Consider the following 16,030-nt stretch of genomic DNA (forward strand, 5'->3'; position numbering starts at 1 on the left):
CCAGTCTGCGGTCCCCTCGGGCCAGGGGTGTCCCCACCTGGCAGCTTTGGGCCTTTGTGAGTAGTGCTGCCATAAACCTTCAGAGATAAGTTTTTGTTTGAAAACCTGTTTTCAGTTCCTTTGGGTATACGCGCCTCTGGGCGGGAGTACGGGATTGCAGGGGAATTCTGTGTTCCAGAGCGGCGAGGCCACCTTCCCTTCCTACCAGCGATGCCGGAGGGGTCTCATTTCCCCATCTCCTCCCCATCTCCTTCCCTTTAAAAAGACTGTAACCATCTCAGGGGTATGTTGGGCCTTAAAATTTCTCAGTATACTGGTCCTGTGGATCTGAGGGTATAGAAAGCCAAATACAGTTTTTATTCTTTTTTTTTTTGTCATAGGATGAGAACTCAAAACATTGGGCGGCAGATGGTCAAATTGATGTTTCTTGCTGGTTGCACAGATTTTGCTAATATAAAACCCAGACAACTGGAAGCGCCGTTTTCTAACGTAACAAGGGAGACCCCACAGCTGGCATTTGATGTTTTATCCCTTTTCTACAATCAGGTCAACAAAGGGTGCACCCACCCCGGCTGAGGTCACAAGGCAGAAAAGTAGACGAATCCGATAATGAGGACACCATGTCTGCAACCATCTCTACAGGAACCTGCTTCCCACCATTGATCTCACTGCTCTCATTCTGCTACTTTCAACTGTGGGTGCCGTGGGGGTGAACAGCACATGCCCTGCCCCAAAACAGCTGAGTCGTCTGTTGCATGTTCTCTTCTGACCTGGGCATGGTGGGGTGACACCCCAGACACAAATGCACCCTATTGCTCAGCAGGGAAGACAGCTGCAACACTCCAGGACGTGGAAATGCAATCTACTGGGGCAGGAAAAGGGGTCCCCAGCCCCCCAACTCTCCCAGTGCTTCAATCCTTGGTTGCCAGCTCCAGAAATCAGCTGTTTGTGGTGCTGAGGGCCAAACGCCCAGCTTCTAAGAGATACTAAAGACCCAGACCCGTCCTTTGTAGGGGTCATGTCTGGGGCCACCCAGTGAGAAGCAAAGAGAACCCCCCCCCAGGTATGGCAGTGAAAGGGCAACAAGACCTGTGCCCCCACATGAGCTTGGGTTCTTCTGTTGGGACCGTTTGTAGGAGCTCCCACCCCACAGATGCCTTCCGTCACCCATTCCATCCTCCCCGCCCTGCTGGCAGCTGCCACCGCCCGACACTAGGACACTTGTTCAGCAATGCCGAGTAGGCGCCCTGCTCTGAGTGGGAACCTGGCCCCGCACAGCTGACTGCAGGGCATTTTTTTCAAAAGTCATTGAAATGCTTGGTCTTTCACACGGTCCTGCCCGCCGGGCACATGCCTTCTCCCCACGCTGTGTCTGTGTTGGTGCTTTTCAATTCTCGTTCCACGCGTGTCCGCTCTGTCATCCTTCCCTGGACCGTGTGAGTGCAGAGTTCACATTCCCATCGTGTAGCTGGTCTGTGCTCATTACACACAACTGGGGGGAATAAAAACAAAAACGAAAAAAAGAAAAAAAGAAAAAAAAACCCGAAGAACTCAGTAAAAGGAGAAAACACACTCAAATATGCGAGGACCCCAGTGAGATTGCTACCCGTCTCCTTGAGGTTTCATTTCTCCATTAGGGTGAATTGCTTAGACGTGGTCCTGGGGACACAAAGGGTCAAGCTGGGTGGCTTTCCCTTTGTATGTAGATGGCACCCTCTGTCGGTTGGAGGCTAGCAGTGCCTCTCCCCCAAATCTCTCCACGGACCCCCGGTGCCAACACCACCATCCTGCACCACCTGTTTCAGCAGCTTCATTCATGTGGACCCAGACTACAGGGCACCGTGTCTTGGCCAAGTTCCAGATCCCATCAACTGTTTAGACCCATGAGGTGGTCTAAAGACTGCTCCCCAAAGATGCCCACGTGTGCATCCCTGCAGCCTACCAAGGTGTCACCTCCCATGACGACAAAGGGGGAATTTGCAGACGGGATGAAGTTAAGCATCTTGAGATGGGGAGACTGGACTTGGAGCTGAGCTGCGCCCTCCACAACTAGATTGAAGGACAACGGCTGGAACTGATGGGGCCTGGAGAAACACCCTGTTCTCCAACACAATTTAAAAAAACAGTCATCTCTTTAAAAAAAAAAACAGAATTTAAATTAGAGGCTTTGCCCATAATAAACGTTATCACCAGAAATAACATTTTTGACGTATCACTGCAGCAGGGCAAACTTCTAATCATCGACCATCTGCTTTTTTTTCCTTTTTTATCATCCTCAAATGGCCTTACTCCTCTTTAGCTCAGAATGACATATATACCACGCTTTCCCTTTACGTCTCTGGACCTCTCGTGTCTGTGGGGTGTTTGACTCTCGCGTGTATGTGGAGTTCCCATACGTACGTATGGAATTCAATTTGGTGATTTTGCTCTTCTTGCTCTGTCTCCTGTCAGTTTGATTACTAGACCAGCCAGAAGAACCTAGGAGGGGAAAGGTTCTTCCTACCCCATGACGATAAAGGGGAGACTTTGCAGATAGCATTAAGTTCAGGATCTTGAAACAGGGACACGAGTCTGGATTTTTTCACGCAATCGTGAACAAATCACAAGGGTCCTTTTAAAGGGGAGACCACAGCAAAAGGGAACATACTGACAGAAGCAGAAGGCCGAATGAAGCACTTTGAAGTTGGAAGAAGAGACCATGAGCCAACAGACGCGGGTGGCTTCTAGAAGGTGGAAAAGGCGTGGATTGGATCCTTCTCCAGCAATTCTGCAGAGAGCGTGGCCCTGCCGACACCGTGATTGTAAGCTAGGGAACCCCATTTCAGAGTTTGGACCCCCACAAATGTCAGGTAATACATTTGTCTTCAGCGTTGCCTATTGTTACAGCAGCAACAGGAAAGCAAGCCCGTCACTTCCTCCTTTCACCTGTCTTCACCTCCCCATTGTCTGCCAAGGCTCCCTCCACTTTCAGGGATGTTTGTCCATGACCCATGAGCAGTGTGCATACAGACGCCTTGCCCGCTTAATAACGAAACAAGATTTGTGTGGACCCTGTCATTAACCAGTATGGAGTCATGATGGTCTTGCATGGCAATTCAGCCCGGATGCCGGTTGGCACAGGGCACTGATTATAATCAGAGTCTCATCCCCAAAGTTGACACGTGCCACCCCTGAGGATGCAGACACTGCCCCGATTACATCAGAATCTCAGAGCAGGGGGACGACCCAGCTTTGGTGGTTTTCAAGCTCCCAGGGGGACTCCATCCAGCACGCAGAGCTGGAAGTCACCACAGCCACCCCGTTGAGGTGGGTCTGCAAAATCACTCTCAGATTTGCAAGAATCATTCAAGCAGCAGAGCCTACGTTGGACCTGGGAGCTAACGTGAGCCCTGCCCTGCTATCTCCCCAGCTGTTCTGCGGCTGGATGCTCCTCTTGTTTCTTTTAAAAGCGCAGAACTCCTGGGTGCAGGGCACCTGGGGCATTCTGGTTACGTTAGGTGTCAATTGTCACTTCTGATGTGTCTCCCTGTGAGCTCAGGAGCCCCAGAGTCTTTGCAGAAGCAGCTGGGAGGGAGTGTGCTTCCTTCACAGCGGGGTTTGGTGTTTGGTTTCATGTCACACAACAAAGGTATGCACATCAGACTTAGTATAGTCTTCCCTTATTCCAGAAGGGGATGTGGGTTTCTGAAAAAGTGCAAAGGAAAAAAAAAAGCTTAAATACACGAAAAAGGTAAGACAAAGGGAAAATGAGATCGAAAATTAAGGTGGACTTAGGATGAAGTTAGCATCTTCCACGATTGACAGGGGCCCCCTGCACCTTACCCAGAAATGGGCGATATATGCAAATCTAGCAGCCAAAGCAACAAGGGCGTGTTTCTCACAGTTCACTGTAATTATGAGGCGAACGCAGGCTGACGGTTTGGGAAACGCAGCCCATCAGCCGGCCGGCCGTGGTATCTCTTCCTTCTAGAATGAGAGATGTTTGACTCATCCCCCTTCCCAAATGTGATTATTTGCTCTAACTGTTTATAAACGAATAAAATCGGAGGGGTCCCATTTCAGCTACAGGATACTATGAAAAACCAATTTCTTCTTCAGCTGATTTAAAAAAAAATGCCTTACAATAAAACAATTTTGTGGTCAATTGTCAACACAATTAGCGGCACAGGGGGACAGTGACTTATTAATCCCCCCTCTCTTCTGGACATAAGCCACAGAAGTGATCCCTGCCCAAGTCACAGGAACCACCACCTTTGGCAGTGATGACATTCAACCCAATGTCCAACCTCACAATGACACGCCAGTTAGAACAACCTTAGCCAAGAACATACACACACACACACACACACACACACACACACACACACACACGAACACAGAATGAGTCCTGCCATTTGCATCTGACATAAAGGACTTTTTTTTCCCTTTTAGAACGGACCCCAAAGTACTAGCAGGTACATATCATTAAAGGGATTCGGAAGGAGAATCGTGAAGAAGAAAGAAAAAGCACTAATGTCTGTGGCCACGTGTTTCCACATTCACCTCTGCTCTCCAGAGCGACCCCAGATCCCAGGCAGAAAATCCAGCTCAAAGGTACAAACGAGAGGACGTGTATCACCCACCCATGTGGGGATCCAGGCCATCTCGCTTTATATCTGCTTGAATTCCGACAGGGTGACCACACCACACCAATCTGTTATCATCATTCTATCATGTGTTTCCCCAAGTTACCTGGTGCCACATATTAATATTTCTATAGTGCTATAACATCTATGTTCCTGTAAACAATACCATACATGTAGCCCCTCGAAAGGAAGCAGGGCAAGGGATGTGTTTGTGGTCTTCTCATTGCATTCAGGTGGGATTCAATGCCACCATCTATGTAAAACCCTGGTACTCAAGGTTCCTTGTGAGTGGTACGTACCATCCTTCTTCTCGGAGCACGATGCAGGAGCCCGGTGAGTCGTCAGGGACAGCGGGAGCCCTCCCCACGTGAGGAGGTGGTCCAGCTCTCGAGTCTTGGACAACTGGCCTTTGGGTCTGGCGTCTTCCTTGGGGAATGCTGCTTCCTTCCTCCCAGTGTGTCCCCAAAAAGGGTGCTCTGCCGAGGTCCACCACCTTTGCCTCAGGCTGTATCCTGGTTTACCTCTGTGCACACACACGGCAGAAATCAACATCGTCACTGACTTGTTTCCGGAATGTCACAGAAATCACAGAAGTCTGGAGTGTTGGTCATTGCAATAGTCTTGAGTGGGACATGAGAAACATATATGTTTTCAACACCTCCTGCTTTTTCTTATGGTGCGGGTATTAGCCCAGTCATTTGAATTTTTAAACATGTACAACCAAAAAGCCTCTTCTCAAGGATTTCCATTTAATTTCACTGGCACCTGAGATCCACAGTTTCTTTCAGTTGTACCCACTTTTTATCTACATACTTATCTATCATTCATCTATGTATCCATCCATCCATCCATCCATCCATCCATCCATCCATCCATCTGACCATCCATCCATCCATCCATCCATCCAACCATCCATCCATCCATCCATCCATCCATCCATCCATCCATCCATCCATCCAACCATCATCCATCCATCATCCATCCATCCATCATCCATCCATCCATCCAACCATCCATCCATCCATTCTTCCATCTCTATATCTATCATCTATCTATCCATATCTATCTATCCTCCTGATCATTATATCTATCTATCTATCTGTCTATCTAACCATCTGTCTCTATTTATTAATTTCTCGACCACAAGTAACAGACATGATATTAATACACACGTTTTCTGGGAGCAAATCTCAAGTCATTCCCACCAGAAGGCTATCAGAAAAGGAAAGAGGTTCTGAAGACCCAATGGGGAAGGACTTGTCTCCTTTGATGAAAGACCAACAGACTTGCTTACAGGGCAAAGAGTCTCAGAGGATAAGGACGAGAGGAAACAAGAACGTTCTTGTGGTTGAGATGGGAGAGAGCAAGAACACTTGCTTACAAGGAGATTTTTAGATCCCTTAAGTGAGTGGGTGCCCTTTTGTCCAATGTCTGCATACTTCTTTATCTCTGGAGATTCAAAGACAACATTTAAGTCTACAGTGATAGAATGAAGAAGTCCTGTGAGGTCACCCCTGGAGGGGTGTCCTATTACACCCTTCACTGGTAGAGAAGTTACAACACTCAAGTGTCCTGAACTTGACACTGAATATGAATTTTACTTCTTGGTTCATAATTTAGTTGAATAATTTAAAAACAAAATGTAATCGATAGCCAGGTATCCTGGCCGGAGGCAAGCTAACCCACTCTCCCCCTCTCCGCTCCCCAGCCAGTGCCTCTTGAAACTGGGCATTTTTCATAGAATGGAAATCACCACAATATTTTTAGGGGCTAATGAGAAGTCAAGAGTTTATGTTTTGTTTTGTTTTTTAATATAAGAGAGAACATCTCTTGCCCCTGGGGAAATGCTTACGAGAAGCATAACTGCATGACGGATCAGCTTTCCTTTTTTATGTTGCTTCCAAGGAGAAAATTCTGTCTGTCTTTGGGAGCACTGATTAATTAAATATTCAAAGCTGTGGTCATGCGGAGATTTACCTTCTGAAAACGGTTCGATAAACTGGGGGAAAGGGGAGAGCAGCTCACTACCTTCTACAGCCATACAACAAGGACGTCTGCTGGTAAGAGACGTGCTTGGCATGTGGCCGACTACCTTTGGCTGGAAACACTACTGAGAAAATGACTGACTCTGAAGGTTTGTAGTTGACAACTCCACCTTTTTTGGCTGGCTTCCATTGGCATTGTCAAAAAAATAAAAATAAATAACAACAGTAAATGGAGGCTCTTTAGTGTGGAGCTGGAGCTGCTGTCCCAGAGGGAGTGCCTTGCTCATCTGCATGGACCAGATACGATAAAATGTGAGCTTCTTCATAACCCCCATCCTAGGGGACACTTGGTTAATCCTGCTTGTGGTGGCTGAGCCTCTTAATTCTGTCTAAACCCATCGACAGGATGGATTTGTAGGAGGCTGGACACACACATACACACACACACACAGAAAGAGAGAGAGAGAGAGACACACTGACCTCTGCCCCAGCTCACCTGCCTGACATTTTAAGCCTTCTGTGCCCAGCTGAAGACAAAGAGTTCAAAATACATCAGCCACCCAAATAAATGCTACCTGTGGTCCGTCCTGATGACAGCCAACAAATGCAGCAAAGAGAGGAAAGGATGTGAGGGAAGGTGGGTGTATAACCGATGGGGGCTGTTGTGTGCTCACTGGCACCACTGTTGGTGCTTTCTACCAAAGAATATTCCAGAATGACTGATACTACACACCACAGGGAAACCATCATGACATGGAAACCATTTCCCTCACAAGTGACAGAAGCGCGAGGCTATGCTGCTGTTGGGAGGTGACAAAGAACGAGCTCTGGGAATCAGTGGTCCTTTGCCCAACGTCAGCACGGAGAGTTGAAAAACCCAGGTGCTACGTCGTGTGCAAGCAGATGCGGACCCTGGACAAGCCACTTGGCTTTCCTGGTCTTCAGGGCTCCCATTGGCACGATCAGGATGAACTGGAAGGATTCAGAGCTTCTTCCATGTCTCCGGGATGAGACGGACTTTAACTCCATCCTCTTAGCCTGTCCCACCAGCACAATGTCCTCTGGGCCATGTCGTTAACTGTGTGTCACCTGAAAGGCGAGGGCGTCTCAGCAGCCATGAAGTTGCCCGCAAAGGAGGTCCATTGTCTGCCCCTGGGAACATGGTTCTTTTTCATACTGTGCAATGGGGGCTGGTGCGTCATCAAAGGAACACACACAGACCTGGACGCGTGACTTGGTTTAGACAAAGTCTAGAAAAACCAAGGCTAATCATAGAATCTGACGAAGGATGTTTAAAACCCAAGCCACAGGCGAACCCTCTTAGTGTGGCCAGTGGATGAGTGTATAAAGAAAAGGCGGTCTGCACCCTCAATGGAGTATGCCTCAGCTTTAAAAGAGAAGGAAACCCCGCCCTTTGTGACAACCTGAAGAGAAGGGAAACAAAACCCCCAAATGAATAGCCTCTTTCACTTTCATGTATTAGGAACGTATTAGGAGGCCGTCTGTGTGTAAAATGCCACCTGGACCCCAGGCCGTGGGACTGACGCCTTATCATACTTCCGGTTGGTAGTGGGCATACTCAACACAGTTGGGTACACAAGGACGGTCACAGCTCTGAAATATTTGTAAACAGCTTTGTAGCAACATGTGCAAAGACCATGACGTGTACCCATTTTAAGCGTATCATTCAATGGTGTTTAGTATATTTACAGAGTTGTATCACCATCATCACAATCTACAGAGAAACCCTGCACCCATGAAGCCATCCCTCCCCATTTCCCTTCTGCCCCCCTGTCCCTGACAACCACTAATCCGCATTCCGTGCCTGTTCTGGACGTTGCATATAAATGGAATCATGTAGTATGTGGTTTTTTTTGTGTCTGGCTTTTGTCACTGAGTATCGTCTCCTTCAGGTCCATGCACATTGTGGTGAGTGTTAGAACCTCCCTCCTTTTCGTGGCTGCGTGATAATCCACGTGTGTGAACGGACCACAGTTTATTTATCTGCTTGTCTGCCAATGGACATGTGGGGTGCTTCCACTTTGGGGCGGCTGTGAACATTGCATACACACGCTGTGAGTGGACACGTGTTTTCATTTCTCTGGGGCACACACATGGGAGTGGAATGGCTGGGTCATACAGTAAGTCCGTGGTTTATCTTTGGAGGAACTCCCAGACTCCTACCTACTGGTACCATTTTTTATTTCAGTTGAAGCAGACCAACTGATTCCTAGTCTCTACCCCACTAGGAAATGTCGTCTTGGCTCTTGTGGTTCCCTCTCCCCTTCTCCCCAGAGTCCCATAACAATTTGGGTTGTGCTCCATTTTCCAGGGAACTTGCAAAATGGTCCACCACAGTCTGCACAGAGTTTCATTCTCTTCCCCACCCCCACCTCAACCCCATCCACAGGCTACCAGCCTCCCGAGATATCCTGGTGATGTAGGAATACCTGTCCCCATTGGGGACCCAGAAACCTGGGGCCCAGCCTCCCTGGCCGTGGACGGCACAGCCAGCGGACTGTGCAAAACAATTCCTGCTGCCTTTTCTTGGGTCAGCACTGGGAGCTGGCTGTCCCTCTCCCTGTCTCTTTCCCCGACCCTTCCTTCCCCTTAAGAACCCAGCACATTATCACAAACTTTACTTCTAAAAGGCTGAACCCACCGGAACAAGGTGGATACGTCCTTTTGCGCACCTTTCTCAGAACGAGGGACGACGGGTGGCCCCTGTGCAAAGCATCCCATGTGCAGGGTAGGCAGGTGTGCCCCACCTGGGGTGGGGGGCGGGGTTGAAAACCTACCGAGCAGGTGGCGCTGCGCCCTTGGGGCCGGTAGGGGGCGCGCTCAGACAACGGAAACCGGGCTCAACGCGGCCTCCTCCCACCTGGACGCTCCCCATCCCCGCTGCGACCTGCTGGGGGAAGAACCCATACGGGGAGCGTCGTCAGGTCCAAACACACACGTGACAATCCTGCACGAGCATCTTCCCAGGGCCTTTCCCGTCCCCGGAAAAGGCCCAGAGTCCCATAACAATTTGGGTCGTGCTCCATTTTCCAGGGAACTTGCAAAATGGTCCACCACAGTCTGCACACAGAGTTTCATTCACGCTGTCCAGCCAGACGAAAACTGCGTGAGGTGGACATCGTACAAATATGGGCATGATTCAAGAATTAAAATTTGAAGATTAAAATTTGATAATACAGATTTAAAAAAAAAACTTTGGAATAACAAGTTTTCTGATTCCCCGTGTGACCACCCAAATCCACCTTTATACTTGGAAATGCAGATTTTTGTGTTGAAGACAGGAGAGGTTTCAAAAATCCACTTCTGTTAGACCCATATCTTCCACCCTTTTAGAAACAGAACATAATTCTGTTCACAATTAATTGTCCGCCAAATAATTTTGGGGTTCAAACCCCACTTTGTCTCACTGCCCCCAGCTGGCTCACTTGAAAAGGGGACACCATAATACCACCCTCAAAGGGATTGGCTGGATGTAAAATATTTTAATACTTGAAACAGCATGAAGGGTAATGGACTAATCCATATTGTCCGTACCCCCCCCTCCAAATCCTCAGGCCCCACATTCTCTCCTACTGAGACACTCCCACCTTACCTTGCATTCAGCCTGGGGTTCACCAATGTTGACCCCAAGGGCATTCCTACATTAAAGAATAGGATTCCCACATCTTGTAGTTAGTTGTGTCGCCAACCCATAGTTGCTGGAATAAAGTAGAAGAAAAATGTGTTAAAGTCTGAACTCTGAATTTGCCTGTTAAATATCCAGTTGAGTAACCCAGGGCTTCCTCTTTGTTCATAGGGATTTCCCGTCTCTTTGGAAGGGCGTAGCGGGTAGTGAGCTTGTCACAAAAGTGGGCACCTTTCACTTCCCGTTTACAACTCAGCATTTGGACACAAGCTGTCCCAGGGCTAGTGTGTCACAGTGTTCTAATTTTGCAGGGCACCCCTGATTTTCAGTATGTTGCAGAACCACCCTACATAGGTCGTAGAAAGTAACATGAGGCCTCCTAGACCAATCTATCTCCTCACCTCTCCCCCTCTGACTCAGAAACAGACCATCAGTTTTTAAAGGACCCACCTGTATGCCAAGGGTAATGCTCTGAAATATGAATGCAAGTGGGTTCTTGACCTCTCATCACGGACGAGCGTTTCAAATGTCAGTGGAGAAGCTACAAACCTGAATGCAAATTCTAACAGATAGTACATTACATGAAGGGTATTCTGATGAACGAAATACGATGCCTGATTACAGATACCTTACAACAATTGTTTTAGAAAGCGTGACTTCTAAGAGTTGGCGTCTACTGGATGCCCTGATAACTAAGTCAAATGACAACAGCACGTCTTACACTTTTAGTCAAATTGTCCAACGTGTTTTCTAGATTCCAAATGTGGGGTAGAGAAATGGATGATAATCCATCCTTCGCAATGTGAAAAAACTTATTTGAGGTGTGCGTTTAAAGAACCTGCTACTTCCAAACCACAGCCTATGGCCGTTAATTGAACGTTGAAAACGGGATGTCAACTTAATTTCAAAATTTAAAAATCTTAAACTAGAATGCATGGTCGACATGGTTCATTTGCCCCGGCGTTTTTGATGTCTGGGTTTGCCATACTCCTACCCCATGGACCAAATGAAAACAAAATTTAAAATAAAGACAAAGCAATGTAGCCCATCTAGAATATACAATAATTGTCCTAGGGCCACTGTCACAGAAGTAACGCTGTGAGAGTTTGCCCACATCTGTTTGGGTACGTTTGTAAACCTGAAGCCATGGTGGATGGACCCCTGTCTGGTACTTTACAAGAAAAATGTTCCCTTTTCTGCATTTTCTATAGTTGTGTCACTAACCCACAGTGGAAGGAATAAACTAGAAGAAAAACTGGCTGAAGTCTGAATGTGTCATGGGCCCTGCTGACTCATCTGTACCTTTCCAGTTCACCGAGTTTAAGGCACCTCTCTTTTGGAACACACCAGTTACCTCAAAAATTTGAGGGAGGTTTTCTTATAAAAACGATCCCATTTTAAGAGGCACCTGGACTATATCTGCTTCCCTTTACATGCAAGTCTCTCCAGACTCAATGTTTCAGTTTGCAGATGAAAATGTGGTAAATCTGAAATATGAGTTTAAATGTGTTAAGAATGTGGACATTAAACCTTAGCTCTTTTCCATTGGACCGCCCCATATCAACTTTGATTTCCACAATAACAAAAGGGCATATCCTCAAGGTAACACAGCCAGGAGACTAAAAAAAGCAGGAACCAGGAGCCAAAAGGTCAAAATGCTCTCTGAACCTCAAGGTGACATCCTGCTATTATGAAAGCATCCATTTTTAGTCCATTAGCTTCTTTTGGCTTTATCACTTCCTTTATTTTTTGCCTAAATTAGCAAGTCTGTTTCCAATTAAGTCAACATGTAGACTTAACCTAACCAATCATCACAACCACTGTCATCTTCTTCATCCCCACCATCACCACCATCATCGTGATCATCACCATCACCATCATCACCATCACCACCATCACCATCACCACCATCATCATCACCATCATCACCATCACCATCATCATCACCACCACCATCACCATCACCACTATCATCATCATCACCACCACCATCGCCACCACCATCACCATCACCAACATCACCATCACCACCATCACCATCATCATCACCACCTTTATCACCATCACCACCATCATCATCACCATCATCATCACCACTATCACCATCACCATCACCACCATCACCATCATCACCATCATAACAATCACCACTATCACCATCACCATCACCACCATCACCATCATCACCATCATCACCATCATCATCACCATCACCACCATCACCACCATCACCATCACCACCACCATCACCATCACCACTATCATCATCATCATCACCATCATCACCATCATCATCACCATCACCACCATCACCATCATCATCACCATCATTATCACCATCATCACCACCATCACCACCATCACCATCACCACCATCACCACCATCACCATCATCATCACCATCATTATCACCATCATCACCACCATCACCACCATCACCATCACCACCATCACCACCATCACCATCATCATCACCATCATTATCACCACCACCATCACCACCATCACCACTATCACCATCACCACCATCACCATTATCATCACCATCATTATCACCATCATCACCATCATAACCACCACCATCACCACCATCACCACTATCACCATCACCACCATCACCATTATCATCACCATCATTATCACCATCATCACCATCATAACCACCATCATCGTCACCATCACCGTCACCATCACCACCACCATCACCATCACCAACATCACCATCACCACCATCACCATCATCATCACCATCATCACCATCATAACCACCATCATCATCACCATCATCGCCATCTCACAAAAATCCATCAAGAAGGGAAAATAACCATAGTTTCAGTACTCCAACACACATGCACACTTACATACACACTAACCAGTCATAGATTTTGAGAACAAATGGACAGTTAACAAATGGAGTTATATGAAAATGAATTGTGGAATCCTGGAACCGGAACAGCTGACCAAGTCTCAGCGAGCTTTATGTCAGGTGACACATCATGGAGGTCCGGGGAATGAGGCAGCAAGAGGCACCTCACTCCATAGGAGCTTGACCTTGTATATGTATATGTATTTACACACACAGACACACACAGACACACACACACACATATTGCATTCAAAGTGAAGCAGAGGCACAAACAATTATTATTGGATTACGTTAGGCAATCAAGTCAAGCCAGAGAAAGACAATGTCCAAAATCTGTCTAGAAAGAGGTTCAATCTTCTATATAAAACGCTGGACCTATCCCAACTTTCTCTAAAGACATGTAGTGCATTCAGAAAAAGACACACATTCCTTCAGTAAACTAACCTAGAGACAGCAGTTCACCTGGGGTCCACACCAATCTCTGTTTCGGCCCACGGCCAATGCTTGCTCAGACAGACAATCAGAAATGAGGAAATCTTTTTCCTGCTTCTCTTAGTCATACAGGACACTTTGGGGATTGGGAGACCCTTCCCTTGTTCTTGTCTGCCTGCCCCACCCAGGCCCACACATGTCCTTGTTCATGAGTTTCTAAATGCTACTGGGAGCTAAAATGAAACCCAACTGATTCGGCTCACCAGGTATCTTCTCTCCCTGAAAGACGTCCTTTGATCACTTTGCTTGATCAAGAAATTTATCCTTTCCTTTCCATCCAAACTATGGGGAATGGGCTGGCTTTCCCTGGCTCCTTAATGTCTGCACCCATCAGTGGTTCAGCTTCACAGTCTGTTCTTCCAACCCTGCTGACATAACGTGTACACCATCAGTGAGCATGTACGTGTGTGTACACGTACATTCAATGAAACAAAAGCTACTTCACACAATCCATAGCCTCGTAGCATGCAGCACCTGCTGTTGTTTTAACACACACTGGATTTTTAGAAATGCTCATTGCTGCCTGGCAGCTGACTTCATGATCTGATGGGTCGTGACCTGTTGTTTGGCAAAACAGTGCGAAAGCTAAATGATGGCACTGCCACGTACCTACGCTGATTTTCTAAAATTCCAAGGACCCGCGGGGTCTGACCTGGATTTTCAGGTTGCTTTACATACTTCAAAAGGAAAGAAGGCTTCGGTCAAAGGTACACAGGTTAAAAAGGGGAAGCCCTTATCACTCAGAGAATATCCACCGATTCCCACCCTTGTCCCGAGCTTGCGGCTCACGGACTCCCAAGGTAGAGGCACCCATAGAAAGAGAAATCATTAATAAGGAGCTTGCATGTCTTGATTTAGAAACCAGTTGTTTACCTGATTCTGAAGTAATTTTCTCCAGGGACAGCAGAGTTTTCCTCCTACGGGACTGGGGAGCAGAAGGAAATGAATGAAGCATGCATTCCCAACTGCAGGGTTTCACAGCAGGACCAAGAATAACTAAAGAATAACTTTTGCAGAGTGGGCCTCCCGGTGAGAGAGTGTTTCAGGTGAACGTGAGGGTGTGGGCAACGGGGGATGTTATGTCACGGTAACCACATGCAGGCCTGGGCACTGAGTTTTAAGCAGCGGACAGTGGTTAAGATTAACTGTAGTCCCTCCTATCTATTGTATTTGTACTTAACTGCACAAACAATTCTATCCATCAGGCCCTGTTCTATCCATCACATTCTCCTTCATCCCAAGGCAACTCCGGGCATTCCACTGAATTAAACACTCACCCAGCACGTACACCGACGGCGACCCTCCAGAACGCACCAGAGCTGACCACGGTGCTCCGGGGGATGGTCTGTGCACTGAGTTCATCTTCGGGCATTAAAAATCCGGTTCTGTCTGGTGAGCAGGGAACTGCGCGACCTTTTGTCTGACGCCTGCCTGGACCTTCACACCTGGATGCTGCTCTTTCTCTCTCTGAGGTCCATTGTGGGTTTCTGATGGATGTGGAGGACACAATTACGTTTACTGAACAATGTCAGAGACTCTGGTTACCCTCCTTGGCATACCCTGGAGAAATGGAAACTGTGAGTGTCTGTGTGTGTGTGTGTGTGTGTGTGTGTACTTGGTGTCCTCCCCCCACCCCCCAGAGGCACTGCAAAGCCCCCTGACTGCACATCCTGTCTGTCCCACTCGCTGGGCTGGGTCATCGCACCTGCAAGGATCTTCCTTCAGACCCCGGAACTGACCACCACCCCTACCCCTTTCACAGACAAGAGACTCATAGAACAGCATGGCAGCTGCCCTCCTGCCCTCTGGGAGCTCCTGAAGTGCAGGGCCCTCTTTGCCCCCACCCCACCCCGTGGGAAGGCAGTACCCTCACTCCAGCCTATGCTATGGGGGGTGGGGGAGCAGTGGCTGGGATGGGGCAGCCGGGTGGCCAGTGGCTGTGCTGACTGATTGTATCTCCCCTTCCTGATCAGGGACCAGGCTGGCCCTGGGACCTCCCTGCATTGTCACTGCGCTGCGGTCTGAGGGGACGCTGTTTCCACCTGGGTCGGGTCCTGCCTTCTCTGTGCCAGCCTCTGAAGTTCCCATGGGGCAGCTCAGGGCCTCTCCAGCCCTGGCTGCTCCTGCCTCCTGAGGCACTGGGAAATCAGAGGTGGGGTCTCCCACGGTGCACACATGAGAACTTCCGTCAGTCAGGCCTGGAGGACCTCCCGGGTCACTGGTCTTGGAGACAACTAGGCAGCAGGCTGGGCCTGAACGGTATGTGGGGGTGGGGTAGTTCTGCTTCTCGCATGTTCCCCAGCTCACTCCTTCCTGGGTACTGTATCTCAGGTGGTGCACTCCACTCCTTTCCCCAGGTCCAGGGCACAAGCTTTGGGGGATTCCTTCCGCCTTGTCTGTTTTCCTGGAGGTCCTG

General features: G+C 48.0%; 1 long non-coding RNA gene across 7 annotated transcripts; it reads right to left on the reverse strand.

The window, feature by feature from the left end:
- Positions 1–592: 592 nt before the first annotated feature.
- Positions 593–15,338, reverse strand: LOC308494903. Of its 7 annotated transcripts, none has more exons than XR_013992958.1 (8): positions 14,892–15,338; positions 14,488–14,539; positions 13,818–13,979; positions 10,707–10,818; positions 10,224–10,329; positions 9,409–9,521; positions 4,925–5,148; positions 2,028–3,684 (listed from the first exon to the last, which is right to left on the reverse strand). It is a non-coding gene; the product is annotated as an uncharacterized lncRNA (long non-coding RNA). The 7 variants fall into 7 exon arrangements; XR_013992959.1 differs by having other exon boundaries at positions 9,409–9,733; XR_013992955.1 differs by lacking the exon at positions 2,028–3,684 and adding an exon at positions 593–1,492 and having other exon boundaries at positions 9,409–9,733; positions 10,224–10,818.
- Between the last annotated feature and the right edge of the window lie 692 nt (positions 15,339–16,030).

Source organism: Rhinolophus hipposideros, assembly GCF_964194185.1.
Source record: "Rhinolophus hipposideros genome assembly, chromosome: X".
Taxonomy (NCBI): domain Eukaryota; kingdom Metazoa; phylum Chordata; class Mammalia; order Chiroptera; family Rhinolophidae; genus Rhinolophus; species Rhinolophus hipposideros.